General features: G+C 41.4%; 1 protein-coding gene across 7 annotated transcripts in view; it reads right to left on the reverse strand.

Annotated features, from left to right (window-relative positions):
- Positions 1-16,193, reverse strand: part of rbm47 (RNA binding motif protein 47) — a 34,485-nt gene that overhangs the window by 13,641 nt on the left and 4,651 nt on the right. For 4 of the 7 annotated variants that reach the window (XM_054603951.1, XM_054603949.1, XM_054603950.1 and 1 more), the window contains exon 1: positions 5,621-5,879. The exons of the other annotated variants lie outside the window; for them this stretch is intronic. The gene's annotated coding sequence lies outside the window, so the exon portion shown is untranslated. Of the gene's footprint in view, positions 1-5,620; positions 5,880-16,193 lie in introns of those variants that run through there. 7 annotated transcript variants of the gene reach the window in all.

The raw sequence follows: 16,193 nt of genomic DNA on the forward strand, positions 1-16,193 counted from the left end.
TGACTTCATATCATACCTTAAAAATTTGTTTATTTTCAGATGTCTACAAGTTATAAGCAGTTCCACTCAAGAGAGATGTCCCTTCTGATATGGTTGTATTACAGCATTTCTTTTTCAAAGTGTTTGCAAAAGAAAGATTACAGAAAAGTCAGACAAAAATGAATACAGATTTGTGTATGTGTCTTCCCATAATCATCTCATGACCCTTCAGATTTATCTAGTGGCCCTTTAGAGCAACCTGACCCCCAGGTTGGATACCACTAGACTAAAATACCTTACAAAATAGTGGCAACTAGCTCCACCTCAACCAGCTACAACAGTAAAATGTTATGTATGCACTGATGCATCAGTATTAGTAATCTAATAATGCTATGCGTAATGATATCAGTCACAGGGATATTTCTTTTCTGAATAAGTATATTTTGTTGATGATACTTTTCCGTAAATGTGTTGGCACTTCAAGGATCTGAATACTTCTTCTACCACTGAAAAAACACACACAGTAAAGCAGCAGCTTTCTTTTTTCAGTTGCACAACCCTGCAAATCTTTCCTCTGTTACCAATGAAGACACATTCGGTGATGTTAGTGGGAGGAGAGGGGTCTGATGGGAAAGGTAGTTTTCGTGGGTTTTACAGGTTTTCTGCTTAGAGTTGCAGAAATTGGAAAAACGGCAGGAAACGTGGAATCCGGAGTTTGAATACTTCCTCATGTTGTTGTCTTGCCCTGAGCGGACATTTGGAAATTCTGACTGGGAGTTACCACCAGAGTGATTTGTCATGTCAGCACAAGACTACAATTGTGTGTAAGTGTGTGTGTGTTTGTGTGTATTCGTTCATGCGCGTGTGTTTTTTTGTACATAACAACGGCGAACGCGTTCCTAGCACAGCTTAACTTAAGCAAACAACACACACCTTCCTGGGCAGTCAAGAGAGCAGATAGAGAGACGACAGAGAGAGAGAGAGAAAAACAGAGTTTCTGTTTTAAAAAACTCTCCCCTCAGCGCTCTGAAAAGAGGGAGAAAAGAGGGAGTGAGGAACAGAGAGAGCAGATGGGGTGAGAGGGGGAGAGAGAGATGAAAGTCACAGTGTGTGGTCAACAGTGCGCTGAGTTTCAGCTGCCATTGAAACCGGCCCCACTCCTTAACGACTGAGTAAACAGGCAAGAAGAAAGTCTATTTAGCATAAAGACCAGAGAATGATGGCTTGACAAAAAACAAGAGATTAAAGCACAAATGATAAGAGCGTTATATTATTGACTGTAGCACCTTTAATCAACTAATCAAACTGTCAAAGCCATTTCCATGACACTGGATGAAGTGACTGAATATAAATTATCGCTGAATGGTGTGTCCGGAAAGGTGTGTATGTTAAATATGTATTTGAAGGCAAGTGTGTATGTGTTTTCGTAGCATTTTGCACAAGTGTAGTGAGTGCAAAAGTTTAAAAGCGCAGGTTGTCTGGGAGCAGAATCACAGATCAGTAACATCGGGCCTTAATCTAAGCAGAGGGGGGTCAATCTGAATCAAAGATTAACCGTCAGTCATTTGTGAGAGCCAATCAGGACACAGACGCCTCAGAGGCTTCAGGTGTTCCAGTGACCGCACAGTCCATCAGGTAACCGTTGAACCCAGACCGGTAAAAACATTTACCGTCAGTCGCCACCTCAATCATTGTATGAGTTCACAAATTATTTGTCCGGCGCACAAACGCAACATGAAACGCAACATGAAACGCAACATGAAATCACACGCACTAGGTCTCCATTTGTCTTGATTGTTATTAATCAGGTCTTGATTTGTCGCTCACCTGTGGTTTTACGTTCAAATATTAAAGAATGAATGACACAAACTGATATTGCTGCCGTTATTCCATGTCTTTCTTACTGTTAACAAATCCCGTAAAAAAACGAAAACCAACAATGCGATGTTAATCCGTCACTTTCTGACTTCCCTACACTGCCAGTGGTTTCAAACCAAAGCCCATTCTTTGAAAACAGATAAATCTTTGAGTCACAAGAGCATGTTTTCGGTATATTCCTAAAATAACCGGGCACTGCAGTTCAAACAGTCAAACAAGTCGGAAATTGTGCTTTATTTAGGGACTATTTTTAGTATCATATAGCCAGATTTGTGCTTTTAATTCATGTTAAGTTCAAAGAGATAGTGTGTATTATGGATCAAATCACCATTGCCCTTGATTGAGTTTTGTTTCATGAGGGCAGACTGGGAATCAAACTTTAACGACTTATATTTAACGCTATAACCATGCATATTCAATTCAAGCTGAAACACATTTACTTAACTCAAACTAAATCATAAGTAATCACATAAGAGTGTGCTTATTATACTTTGTTGGTTATCTCTGATAAGCTGGTTCCCTTTAAAGGCCAGGGTCACACACACACACACACACACACACACACACACACACACACACACACACACACACACACACACACACACACACACACACACACACACACACACACACTGGAATCTGCCACATAGACAAAACCTGTGAATAAGCAGGAATAAAGTCAGCAATAAAACGGGGCTGGTAATCAGTATCTCGGCCAGAGAGCCTGTGTGACTGCCTTCTCCTATTACAAGTCATCCATATAAGTAAATGAGTAGTGTGTCACAAGACCAGAGGTCCCGCTGTTTTGTTTCTGTGGAGTGATAGGTACACCACGGTGTTGAGTCCCACACTGTGTTTTCCTGCAGCAGTTCCTCACGGACAAGTGCAGAACTGCTTTTTACAAAAAGCTTCCTGCTGTGGTTTTTTGGTATCTGCAACTGCTTAATTTTAGTTTATACAACTCTACTGTGTCAAAAAATTACATACAAGATAAAATCCTTCAAAATGTGGAGCAGGGGTAATTAGAAAGAGTTGTTTGCTTATGATTAATATAAAGCACAACAAGGGAAATTTAGTCCCAGTGTCTAATTCACACACGTGAAGTCCGCTGCATTAAATGACCACAAACGAACAAAACAATGAAAAGAAGAGAAGTGATAACTGCGACTGATCCTTTCGGGACACATGATGTCCTCACAGTGTGGTTCAGCCAGTTCAACTGTCAGCATGCTGACTAAGACAGGATGAAGCAGAATGAGACATGAAGTCACCTTGAAGGAAGCTGCATTATCATGGTGTCTCAACATATCTGATTTATGTCCCATCGTCTTTGCTTTTTGAGGAGCTTATGTATCACCGTGCACCATATACCAAGTATCACCACGACAAAGTCCTGTACAACTAACAAAAAACGAATTGCATCTTCGCTTAGACCTTGCTATTTAAAACACTTCTGCAAGTACTGAGCACACGACTGGAAAACTGGATACTTGGATTATTCTGTGCGAGTCGTGTAAGAATTTGTTAATGGGTGCTTTGATATAGTTTGCAATAAATGTGGCCCCCATTTACTCTAATTCATTACGAATTTTATCCAGTTTTTATCTCCGCCAGGATCATCATGCGGCTACCAGTTATGTGTGTGCTTGTGTGCGTGAGTGAGTGATTGTGGACCTCTGTGTCTGTCCACCACTAATCTCGGAATGAAGAATCACCTTTCTAGTTGATTCTTCATTTCCCATGAAGGCATGCAAGAAAAACAGTTTTCTTCATGAATTCAAGGTGGCACGGTCTACACAACAAACAAATACTACTGGGATCATTACCGACCAAACATTTAATATCCAAGAATTCACATAACGGACACCACCGCTGACTATCCCTATAACAACTTTGCCCCAATTTAGCACATTGACCGTATGCGGTCCAGTCGTATACTCGGTTTCAACATGGTCTTGTTTCTCTCCTCCCATCCATGTACCTGTCACCTTCATTCCTGCGGTTCACCCATGCTCAAAGAGGAGCAGCAGGGAGGGGGGGGGACAGGGAAGGTGTGCAGAGGCTGAGAGAGGGAGAAGGTGAGGAGACATGTAGAAAATAGTGGCGAGAGAGTGTTTGGGGGGGACCAGATGGAGAGCAGCCACAGAGACTAACGAACAGAGGGGAGGGGACAAAATGTTCAGGGGCCTCCCTCAGAGCTAGAAAGCCCTTTAAAGTGAAACTGCCCTGAAGAATTTCAGGTCAGACGGAGTGCCCGAGTGCCCGCCTTCAGCCCACCCCGACTCACCACGGAGGGATGATTCCACTTCATTTAATCTCCCCCCCCTCCTGCTTTCGGGACCTTCACATTTGTCCACTCAAAACACCACAATTTGATTAAGACGCTAAGCGATCTAACAAAGAAACGTCTTTGCGTTTTCTTTTCAACTTAGATAACAGCATTTATATTGACCAATTCAAACTTCAATGTAATTGCGCTAATTCTAAACAGAAGGGCTTTGGATTCCGTCGCAATGTGAAAGCCTGACAGGATTGAAAGGTCAGCTGCAACAAAATATTGCCACATATGTCCCCTCACACAGCCTCGCAGTTATTACTAATCATAAGAGCTGCTTTAGCTTTGGCGCTAGCTTTTCTTCCTTAGGCAAACACATTCCTCAGGCTAATCAGCTAGCCTGTTGAAGGCCATTTCAGACATTGTTTCAGACAATTACTTCTGACGTTGACAGTGTCACACACTCGTGATAAAGGCTTTAGTGGCCCCCTCTGTGTGTGTGTGTGTGTGTGTGTGTGTGTGTGTGTGTGTGTGTGTGTGTGTGTGTGTGTGTGTGTGTGTGTGTGTGTCTGTATCAGGGGAAACTGGCAGGATTTAAGCCAGAGAGTCAGTGATATTTGACACACATTTAACAATAAAAAAGGACAAAAATATTTGCATATAGCCTCATCGTTTTTTTCAGCATCCTTCACTCTCTCACTTACTACTCAGGCTCACCAAAGAATGACTCTTGAATGCATTTTGAATTAATGACATTAACACACACACACACACACACACACACACACACACACACACACACACACACACACACACACACACACACACACACACACACACACAACAAACAGCTCGGCTCACCAGGATGAAAGTCCACACATTATATGACAGAGAACCCGGAAGTCTAAGCCACTCTATGTAGTCGCCCCCACCCTAAACACACACACACACACACACGCACACACACACACACACACACACACACACACACACACACACACACACACACACATACACACACATACACACATACAATGCCATGCCACTCCACTGGTTCCACTGGTTTCACTGTAAGGACATCTTGGTCTCCATTTTAATCACTGATTGGTTTAAGTACCTCTGCATCCAATCACTTTGGCTCTGATAATGCGGCAGAACAAGTCTGCCAACTATCCAGATGAAGCAGTGTGCCAGATTTCTTCCGTGAGAGGAGACAAACTCCATCAAAATGTCTCCATCAAAAGACGGTAAGGTTTGGTCATGGAAAGGATTATAAGGTCAAACAAGAGTACTAATCATAAAGATACCCCAATAGTTTTTCAGAGTTGCTTAGTTTTGCTGGCAAGCTTTCTGAATTTTCAAGACCAACCAAATGAAGTTTTTTTTGTGTTAAATACTAAAATCTTATTGACAGAAACTTAAACAAGATGTGATTTCAGTCCTTCAAAAAGACAGACACACAATTGAGGGTCGACACAAACACAGTACCTGTATCCCAAACTGAGGAGCGAGGAGATCGACAGAGCAGGCCGAGAAGATGCAGATGCTGGCGCGCTTCGCTCGTGGTGATGTCTCTTTTCACAATCACAATTGTCTAGAACTCACTCTCTCTCAGTCCATTCACTCTTCGTTGATGCTGAAAGGCCGTGGCGGAAATAAGAGACTCTCCTTGCCTGCCTGCGTCTGAGTGTCTGAGTGTGGAGGTTAGCAAAGGTGGTTTAGTGTTTACTCGTTCTCAATGGCCAGAGGGGAGAGAGAGAGGTGGGGCCACTCAGCACAGGTAATACCCCCCACCTTTTCTTCTCCCTCCTTCAATCTCTCTCTCTCTCTCTCTCTCTCTCTCTCTCTCTCTCTCAGCTGATAAGGAATAAGACAAAAGGGAAGGCAAGGGATAAAAGGGCAGAGGGTGTGACCAAGGGTGATGATTGACAACAATCAGGGAAAAGTCATGTGTTTGAGTGTGAGGATGTATTTACAGAAATCAAAAGGGGCCAGCCCAGAAATAATAATAGTCTGAGTCAGAATGCATCCGGCAATTGTTTGAGATATTTCTTGGCCAAGGTGGTAGATCGACAGACCATGGCAGTTTGTGAAATAGTCCGGAAATGTAATCTATTGGTTTTGTGTACAGGGAAAGGATGTGTCCATATTTTTCACAAATTATTTTCGGGAAGAAATTCTGTGTTAAAAAGAAAAGTAAGGTTTAGGCAACATGACCGTTTGAGATTGTATAGTTAGGGTGAGGCATCAAAACGACAACCATAAAACCACAACAAGGTGTCGAATAGCGGGCTGGTTTTGGAAAGTCTTGTGTTAGTTGGAAGTTGGACTCAGCCGCCTCCCCTCCTGTCCACCATAAGGTGTCTTTTAGGAATTAAATACTACACCACTAGCTCTGACTGTCATGTTGATGCATTTAGTTTGGGTGTATACCATGAAAAAAGATCCTTATTGACTTTCCATTGGCATTACTTTTTACCTGAACGTCCCGAAAAATACCCCCCAACATTCGTGTCCATGTACCCAAAATCAAGAGGTTGCATTTCGGGACTATTTCAAGAACTGGTCTGGATCGACAGTGCCATTCCTTGAGTGTGTGAGCAAGTGGCAACACTCAAACAAAAGTACACTTATGCATAAAATGTTAACAAAAGTTCTTCAGAGTGATACAATCACTTTTGTTGTCAGTATTTGCCTTCCTGAGAGCACTTTTATCCACATCTCTCATCAAACCAAATGTTAACTTTTTGTATATCTTCAGGCATATTAGGAAAAAAAGAAATTGTCGGTCAACAGAGACTGAAAACAATTCAAACAATGCTGGGAGAGAAGCTGTAAATCAGAAGAGATGACTTAAACTAATCTTCGCCTGTGGCATTTAGGATAAACCTGTTATATAACAGGCTGTTCTATGAGCAATCATAGTATTTTATCTGCATGGTAGCCAAATGTTTCTTGGATTTAAATCTCAAGTTCAAACAACAGGTTAGTACGCCTTAAAAGTCCGTCACACATTTCTGGTTTTGCTGTCAAATGTCCCAGATTTTTATAATCACTATGATGGTTTCAGCTGACGAGTGGTTCTGATTTCTTTCACAGGCATTTGCATTAAAGTAAGAACAAACATGTAGGGAGATAAAGAGAATGCAAAGTGGACCAAAACTGTCCCATTCCGGGCATATTTTGCCAGAAACACAGAGAGAGGGTCAGCACAATATAGGAAGGAGAGCACGTTGACAATGTGTGGAAGTGTACATAACCTCCAACAACCCTTAAGGGGAGAACAAGCCCTGAAAACTCTCTTATCAGACGGGGTGTCGTTCTCCTCCAGCACAAGTGTGTGTATGTGTGTGCTGCTGCCATTGTACAAGTGACACATTAACCAATGACTCTGTTAATGAAGGACATGCAATCACTGATTCTTGCCTTTTTTTTTTGGCAACACACACACACACACACACACACACACACACACAGTACATGCAGATAGCCAGTTCAAAGTTTACAGATGGAGAAATGTATTCTCCCGACCCGACAGGGTGTAATAATGTTGGAGCGAAGGCCGCACGCTGCCATAAACCTACTTTAAAGGCCAGGATGACTTTATTACTGGCACATTGTATCGCACAATCACACCCATTCTCACAAGCACACACACACATATCTAGTCAAGTGAAGACAAGCTTGTTTGCATAGCCCGATATCACATACGTCTCCTGTGAAAAGGAAAAAACACTTTAAGAACGTAAAACATAAGAAAAATTGGGACAAAACCTATGATGAAGTGATTCCTAAACACTTGGTTTATAATAATGTAGTTGTAAGCAGATTTAAATAAATATTAAGTGTTTATCAATGTAGGTATTTTGTATATAACTATTACATCTGTGTTTCACTTTTTTTGTCATTCATTATCTGTTTATACACCAGCGTCCACTTGTGGGGGCCCACAGGAGGAGCTGTCGCAGTCGACAATTACGTCAATGAACTCTTAAATCTGCTGTGTTATTGTGGTATATAAACCATTTATTAAGTGTTTATGTAAGTGCTAGAGAGAGGGATCCCCCTTCTAAGACAGCTGAATGTGTTCAAGCGGGACAATTGCAAAAATGAAGAGACCAGTTAGTAAAAGTTACAAACACAGCACAACAACAACAGCATTATGATAATAAGAGCATTGCTTTTGCAATAAAGTCACGAGTCATGCACTGAAGATAGCACGCTGTGTTGAAGATAGACATCAGCTCGGGGTTAATAGAGACAAACAGACAGACATGAGGGGAACTGGCCCGACTGGTCTGATGTGAACCCACACACGAGCGTAAGAAGCTCCACACAAACAGCTTCACAACGGTCACAGGCGGCATTTTATGTTTACTTAAGTTTAATTATTTAAATATGAATGATGCTCAGAATTGCTGTTAGCATACATTTATTTTAACTGACATCTTTAAAATGTGTTCATATTCATGGTTCAATAATAACTTTGAAAAAAAGATATATATTACTCAACAGTAAGGCAAAACAAAAGCAAGACAAACTAAGGTGAAATGTGAACCCTGATAAAAAAGTACAATAAAACTAATCAATGCGTTAAAAACAAACTTAGAAATTAAATAAATAAAATAAAATATCATAATAATAACAATAATAAAATAAAGCAGCAAAGCAGTAAAAAGAAGACAACAGACACTGCTTCACACAATATTTGTTTGTGCAGGAAAATACTAAGACTGGACAATAAACTGCTATAAAATGTTAATTCTCCGGAGGTTTCCATATCAATAGCAATCATACACTCACGCAATGCACGTCCTCACACACACACGTGCACGTTCAAATGCTACATTGTGTGTCCGTTTCCACTTGGTATCAGCAGCCTTTCAAACTGATAATTCTGTTTAAAAAGCGATTACGATGTGGGTCATTGAAAGTTACCGCCTTAACGTCAACACACACAGTTGATGAAATGTGTCCATCATGACTGAAAGCATTAACTATGTTCTACGAGGCATCAGTACTACTTCTTATAGAACGGTGTGAGTCAAATATTATATCATCGCTGGTCCAAATCTCAACAGATGTTTGCAGAAACACTGAATGTTTGAACAATGTCACCGGTGAGAAGTAATGTATTGTAAATAAACATCTCCAACTATTAATGGAAACCTAAACACTACTGAAAGGTGAAATATGAAAATGTTTAAAAGGTTATGTCTTTTAGAGCAAGGTTGATGTCCTATGTTGCTCTAAGTGGCCAAGACGGGTTTTTTTTCTGGTGCAGGTCCAATTTCAGTATAACTAAAACTGAAACAAAATGAAAGACATTCGTTTCTACAAAATAGAAATTGAAACTAAATTGATCGTGCTGAAAACTAAAACATAATCTAACATTTGCAACTAAATAAAAATGAATTCATAAATACAGCTTAATAATGTCCTGCTCCAGTCTTTCTGGCGTGTTTACAAGCACTTTCTTACTGACATCAAACATAAAACAATGTATTTCAGGGTCATTATCACATCAAAATAATGTTTTCATTCATAGAACACAAGCGTTGAAAGTTGAAATGTCAAGACTGGAAAGCTGAACAGTTTCTTCTGGATCTTCAACCTCAGCTGGCCCTCTCCTCAACGTCCCAACAGAGGGAGCAAACAACACAGGGTGTCACACGCTTGTACCTGAGTACACACAACTCACAGGCTGCATTTGTGTGTGTGTGGTGTGTGTGTGTTCTGTGTGTGAAGGGACAGCTGGATTTACTGTAAGCCTGTGTTGAGTGTAAAATTGCTGTTCTGCAAGAATCCTTAGACGGTTCGTGTGCACCAACAGGTAAAAATCTGATCTGGTGAAACACTTCCACATTCAAAGGGTCACCTCACGTCCTGGAGCTGCCGTCAACCAATCACAGTTTCCCATTTGTGATGAACAATAATGACTCAGCACAAATCAAGAGCCTTTCTGCCCCCCCCCCCCACCACACACACACACACACACACACACACACACACACACACACACACAATCTGATATCAGTTTTTTTTTTTCTTCCATCCCGCTGTAAGAAGTTTCCCCTTTTGCCTAGAATTTGATCAGCTGACACTTCAGTCATGTGGCTTGTCACTAGCCAATGGCAGCGCAGGGGTATTGTGTGTTTAGGTGCTACAGTCACTGCCAAGGTCAAGGAGACGAGGAAGGAGAGAGAGAGAGAGAGATGAAGGGAAGATTGGAAGACTTAAGCGCTATAGAAAGAGAACCAGAGTCCTCCTCATGACTTCTGACCACACCAAAAACACTATCTTAGTGTTATCTGGTCAGTGACCAGTAACCATTGTAACGTCAACATGTGTGAATGTCCCGTCTGCCAAGGCCAGTGAACAACACCGACAATCTTGTGACAGGGTGAAACCAGCATGTCGTTGAAACAATACAAAAGAGTAGAACAGAATGAGCTCAAATCTGAGCAGATCTTAGACCATGTCCACACTAACCCGTTTTCAAATGAATCCGAATATCTTTTTCTGCGTTTGCACCGACCGTCCACACTATACCCGAGGACGGATAAGTTTGAAAACGCTGCGTTTCCTGATAGTGTGGATGGCGGAAAACGAAGCAGTCAGAAAACGATGACGTAGGCACCGGCGTTCGCTACTTGATTGGGTCTTAGGAGTTACGACGTGTCCTTTCCTGATTCTTCATCCCCCTTTGACACTGTTGAAGTCACACTTCAGCCACGAGAACAAATGTTAACATTGAAGTTATTGCCTATTTTAAGTGCCTATTCAAATCTGACTTTCACCCACTGTACTCACTTTATACATGCACAGGGCTGGACGATGTGGAGAAAACCAAATGTCACAATATTTTTGACCAATGGCTTTGATATTGACAGAATTTTGTGGTTGAATTTTGATGCCCTCACAAAATATTTACATAATTCGATTTTGATAATCATCACTAATGTGGATAGAATGACTTAGTGGCTAAAGGCAAATAATAAAAGAGCTAGAACATTCTGGTAAGTTCCGAAAATTATATCACTTTTCATAATGCAGCCTTTAAAACAAGTAAACACTTATGCCATATTATGATAAAATGATATCCAACATCGCAGACGAATCTAGTCTCATATCACAATATATTATTGATATATAGCCCAGCAATTCACAACAATGCGTAAAATACTAATTTGGAAAGGCGATTGTAATTGACATTTCAGGTGTGTGATCCTTTGTTTCCTCTCCAGTTCACCTGCCTGATCATATGATGGCTCCTGCTTTGCCTTAAGCACTTACTTTGAAAGCTGTGTCCAGTGGTGTCACTGCATTGTGTTATTGTGTTATTGGTGAAATGGTATACTAACAAATAGATGTATGACTGGCACAAACACATAAATTCGGGCCCGGTTGTAACTCTAACTCTACATAGTATATTTAGATGCAGATGGGATTGTCTTAATGCTGTGTTCACACTACTGTTCACACCTCCGACACAGCATGAAGCTTAAAACTGACGGCCAACACTTGTCGCTGGGAAATGACAATATTGGATGTGGAGTTGTTTGTTGTTATGTTGTTGCTTCCATGTGAAGGACCTTCGTAGACTCTGAGTGTAGCGTGAAGGGCTACAAATCAAGGATTAGCTGGTCTCAATTTTTTACGGTGAAGCGTCAACCAATCATATGTTTTCGTTTCACTCTGTTCCTCTACAGCCAGTTTCCAGTGCCATTCAGCGTCACAACTACATCATCGAGCTCCTTAGCAACTCTTTAACGGCGACTCGACCACAATGTAGCAGGCCACGCTTGGCGTTTTTTCCGCTTTTGCCGCTCGTAGTGTGAAGAAAGCATAACTCGTCCGAAGCATTCCACATAATGATAAAAAACAAATCGACTTGTCCAAAGGCTTCTTGTCACTACCCTACATGTTACTGCAAGTGGCAGAAACTTATAATTGCAATGTCACCTTCACCAACACCCGTGAACGTCTGTCTCGTTTCCTGGAAAGGCGAATTGTTCTCTACACCCACGCACACACAAAGAGCAGAGACACGGAGACAAGGAAAGTGAGAAGGGAAGGTAGAAACAGATAAGAGCTGAATGAAAAGCGTCGGCCAACTCTGGCTAACGCCCCCCTCTAAGTACAGATCCAGCAACACAATAGCTAAACTGGAAAAAGTGTCACTCGAAACAGGAGTTTTATGACAAGGCAAAAAACAATCATCCTGAGAAACCGGCAAACGCTGTGTAATCCACCTGTTCACCTGCTGAAACTAGTCAGGAAACAAAAAGAAGGGAGGATAAGGGAGGGTCCGAACACCCTGTGTGTGTGTGTGTGTGTGTGTGTGTGTGTGTGTGTGTGTGTGTGTGTGTGTGTGTGTGTGTGTGTGTGTGTGTGTGTGTGTGTGTGTGTGTGTTGTTTGCGTGTGTGGCCCAGAGTATGGCTACTTTGTGTCAGTTTTGTGAATGGGTTCACAGAGTCAGCCTCGGCCCACGGAACATTCCATTCTGGCGAGGGTGGGGGTGAGGGGGTGCTGCATGTGTGTGTGTGTATGCGTGCGTGTGTTTGGATCGTATCACAAGATGCAGTGTTGTACCGGTAGTTTCTGTCCCCCGAACCTCCACACATACACACACACACACCCTTCAACACCACTTGCATTTGCTGGCCTTCCCTGCCAGAATAAAAACACACACAGAATAAAAACACACACACACACACACACACACACACACACACACACACACACACACACACACACACACACACACACACACACACACACACACACACACGCACACACACACACACGCACACACACACACACTTGCCTACTGGCCTGCTGTCCAGACAACAAGCCCATTGTGCGTAGCGACAGGTATGCAGAGAGGAGCCTGTTTGAAAATGGGCTATTGGATGCTCTGTGCATGTTTGTGTGTGCGAGGCGTAAAAAAGGATAGGATCACAGTTTTTCAAGCATGCCCACATGTACATACACACAGTTATTAGCTGCTGTGATAGGTCTCTACTGTCCACACTGGCCTCCTGAAGCAATTTCAATAAAGGTGTCCATTAGGACGGAATCTCTTCACAGCTATTACAGACAGGAGGGACAACTACAGCAATCTATGATGCTTTTAATGCTCATATGAGCATATGAGTATTGTTTAAGACAAACCTAAAAGTGCGTCTTCACTCGATCAAAAGAACATAAAAAAATAAATAAAACTCTATCCAACAGAATGAGGCAAGAGGAGAAGGCAGGAACTAGCAGTGAAATGAAGCATTATAACAGCATTAGTGTACGAGGACAGAGGAGGGAAGGAGGGAGGAGAGGACAGAGGGTTCAGCAGTGTCACCACATGGGGGGGGCAGAGAGGGTTACGCAGGGGTCAAAGGTTGAACGGCGCAACAGAGGGGGGCTGGAGGGGAGAAAGCGCAGAGGAGGGGGAGGGGGAGGAGGAGGAGGAGGGGGAGGAGTGTTGATCCAGCCTTCACAGTGAGTGTATGTCACCTGTTTACACACTCAACAGTCCGCATCGTTCCGGCCACAGTCTCAGAAGAAAGACAGTTGCACAACGTCTCAGGTCGTCGGCTCGCTCTTATTAGAAAAGAAGTCTGGCGGTATCAATCTATGAAGGTCGTTTTCTGTATCATTCGTCCAGCTTTTGAAATATCAGATTTCTGCCTTCTCCCCCAATACAATGCGGCTGAATGAAAAATGACCTTTTAGATTTCCTGTTACTTTGGATAAATAGCTGTGGATGGTTTTAACTGGAACTACGGTTAACTGAAGATGTAGTACCAATGGCTCAGAGTGAGGTCTGTCCAACCCTGTCTCCAAGATGGCAATAATGATTAAAAAAAACCTGGACAAATAAAAGATTGTCCTTTCCAGAAAACCGACAGTATTGGTCATCTTTTCAAAACAACCTATGTCCTCATACCAAATGAGGGCGTCCTGTGGTGTGTTTATAACGACTGTCAGGCAGCATCGTGACGTTGTCATACTGACGCGAAAAACCTCTAAGACAGGAGGTGGTTGGTGGTTTGGTTAAAGGTGTATGACTTGGACGATTGTCGATGTTGTCATATTTGTTTTTACTTGACCAAACAAAAGTGGCAGATCAGACAACAACAATAATATGAATCATTATTTTAAGGGTGATTTTTCACAATTATGGAGGACTTACAAAACGAAATGGCTTGATATTAATAGAGATTATACTGGCTTCCAACAAAATAATATCATCCCTTACCTAATCAAACCCTAACCATAATGTTTCTAGTTAATAAAAGTTTTTTTTTCCTAATTTGTAACATTTTTTAATAATGGTGTCCTGTAGAAAGAGACATCAGATAAAAATAATGATAAAAATGCTGATATTTGTATTTCTGGTGGGCATGAAAAAAATAATTTGAAGGGCTTGTTGATAGAGATGGAGATTTTTGGGAATTAGGGGAGCCGACCCTTTAACCTGTTAGCAATCTGATAGTCCAACGGCGGGCCCGGCCAACATACTGTCTTTCAGAGGCAGTAGCGTCCAGAGTTTTAAATCTAGTGAAGGTATTCTTTAAAATATGAAACTACAAAACCTAAGTAATCCATTGGTACCGTGTCATGCTAGTTTATGGGTAGAGTGGGTACATAACGATACAAATTTAGGCGAAATGTTGGAGAGGGAAACACTGGCATGGCAATTTTCGCCTCAGGATATGTGAATGAAAATGGGTTCCATAAGTACCAACTAGTCTATCCTTTATATGCATGCCCACTTTATGATAACCCCATGCATTTTGAGCAAAGACCAAGCAGTTTTTGGCCTGCTGTATAAATTTGTTATTTTTACCTACTCTAAAAATAGTGTATTTGAATATTTCTGCACACTGGCATCCTTAATCAGTCTTGGAATTCCATAAATTGGGTATGACTGGAAAGCTGAGACTTGAAAGCCAAATTTTATTAATGTGTGATGATGTTGGTCTGAATATTAGCCATTTTATTGTAGTGGGACCATTGTTTTAGACATAACGTCACTGTATAAAATGTTTTGTTATGACCTCTGGGATGATCACAGTCTCATTAAACTTTACAACCACAAACTATAGACCTAGGGTACTCAAGGGACGTGTGGCCTTACTAGGTATATTAACAATAACGGGGTTTCTGACCAGTTTCCAGAACAGAAATGCTTGCCATCCAATCGTCTTACAGAAAATCTCCAAATATCAACTATGACGTTCCTTAAGTTCTTGGTGTCTTAGGGTGCTTTTCACACCTAATCTGTTTGATATGGTTAAAACGAAAGACTGATTGAAAAGGTGCGTCTCGCTTCACTTCCAAGCAGGTTTTTATGATAGCTGATATGAGATTTTAGCATGATTTCAAAAGCTAAACTACTAATTAATACATCTGCTGAGCGTGAAAATCTGTTTAGGAAGCGTTCTTGATTGATCTTTATATGCCCATGAATATAACCTGAAAATCTACACGTACACAGGTCAGAGCAGGTAGTCTTTCCTGATTAATAGGTCACGCTGTATCTGACTTTCTGTACTTTGTCATTTTATTAAGTTAATAAGAAAATGTGTGACAACGATCCCACAGTAATATGTGTCTGTTCACAAAGAGGCTTTTGTACAGTCCTGTGACTGTCTCTACCTATTAGCCATTATTCATCTTGTTCATTCAACATGAAGCCAATTTGCAGTGTAGTTATACAAATAATGCTTATAATCAATTATTTTATTTGTGAGCTTTGCGTCATTGACTTGAATGGAATTTGATTTCCCCCCGTGGGTCCTGATGATGCAGGATGACAAACGCCAAAATGGTCCTGTCCATCTGTATAACTTCATGTTTACTCCTTTTCATGTTGGGTTCTCTGTTTGCTTTTTCCCCCCTTGGTCTGGACCAAATGAACTCAGCTATTGGTGTGAAAGCACCCTAAGTGTGGCACTCTTGAGAGATTTTTGACCAATTTGATCAATTCTCGAGTGTTTAAAAAATTAAAATATTTAGCACCCAATCTGTGAAACAAATGGTATCAACCCCAATATT

Source organism: Anoplopoma fimbria, chromosome 9, assembly GCF_027596085.1.
Source record: "Anoplopoma fimbria isolate UVic2021 breed Golden Eagle Sablefish chromosome 9, Afim_UVic_2022, whole genome shotgun sequence".
Taxonomy (NCBI): Eukaryota; Metazoa; Chordata; class Actinopteri; order Perciformes; family Anoplopomatidae; genus Anoplopoma; species Anoplopoma fimbria.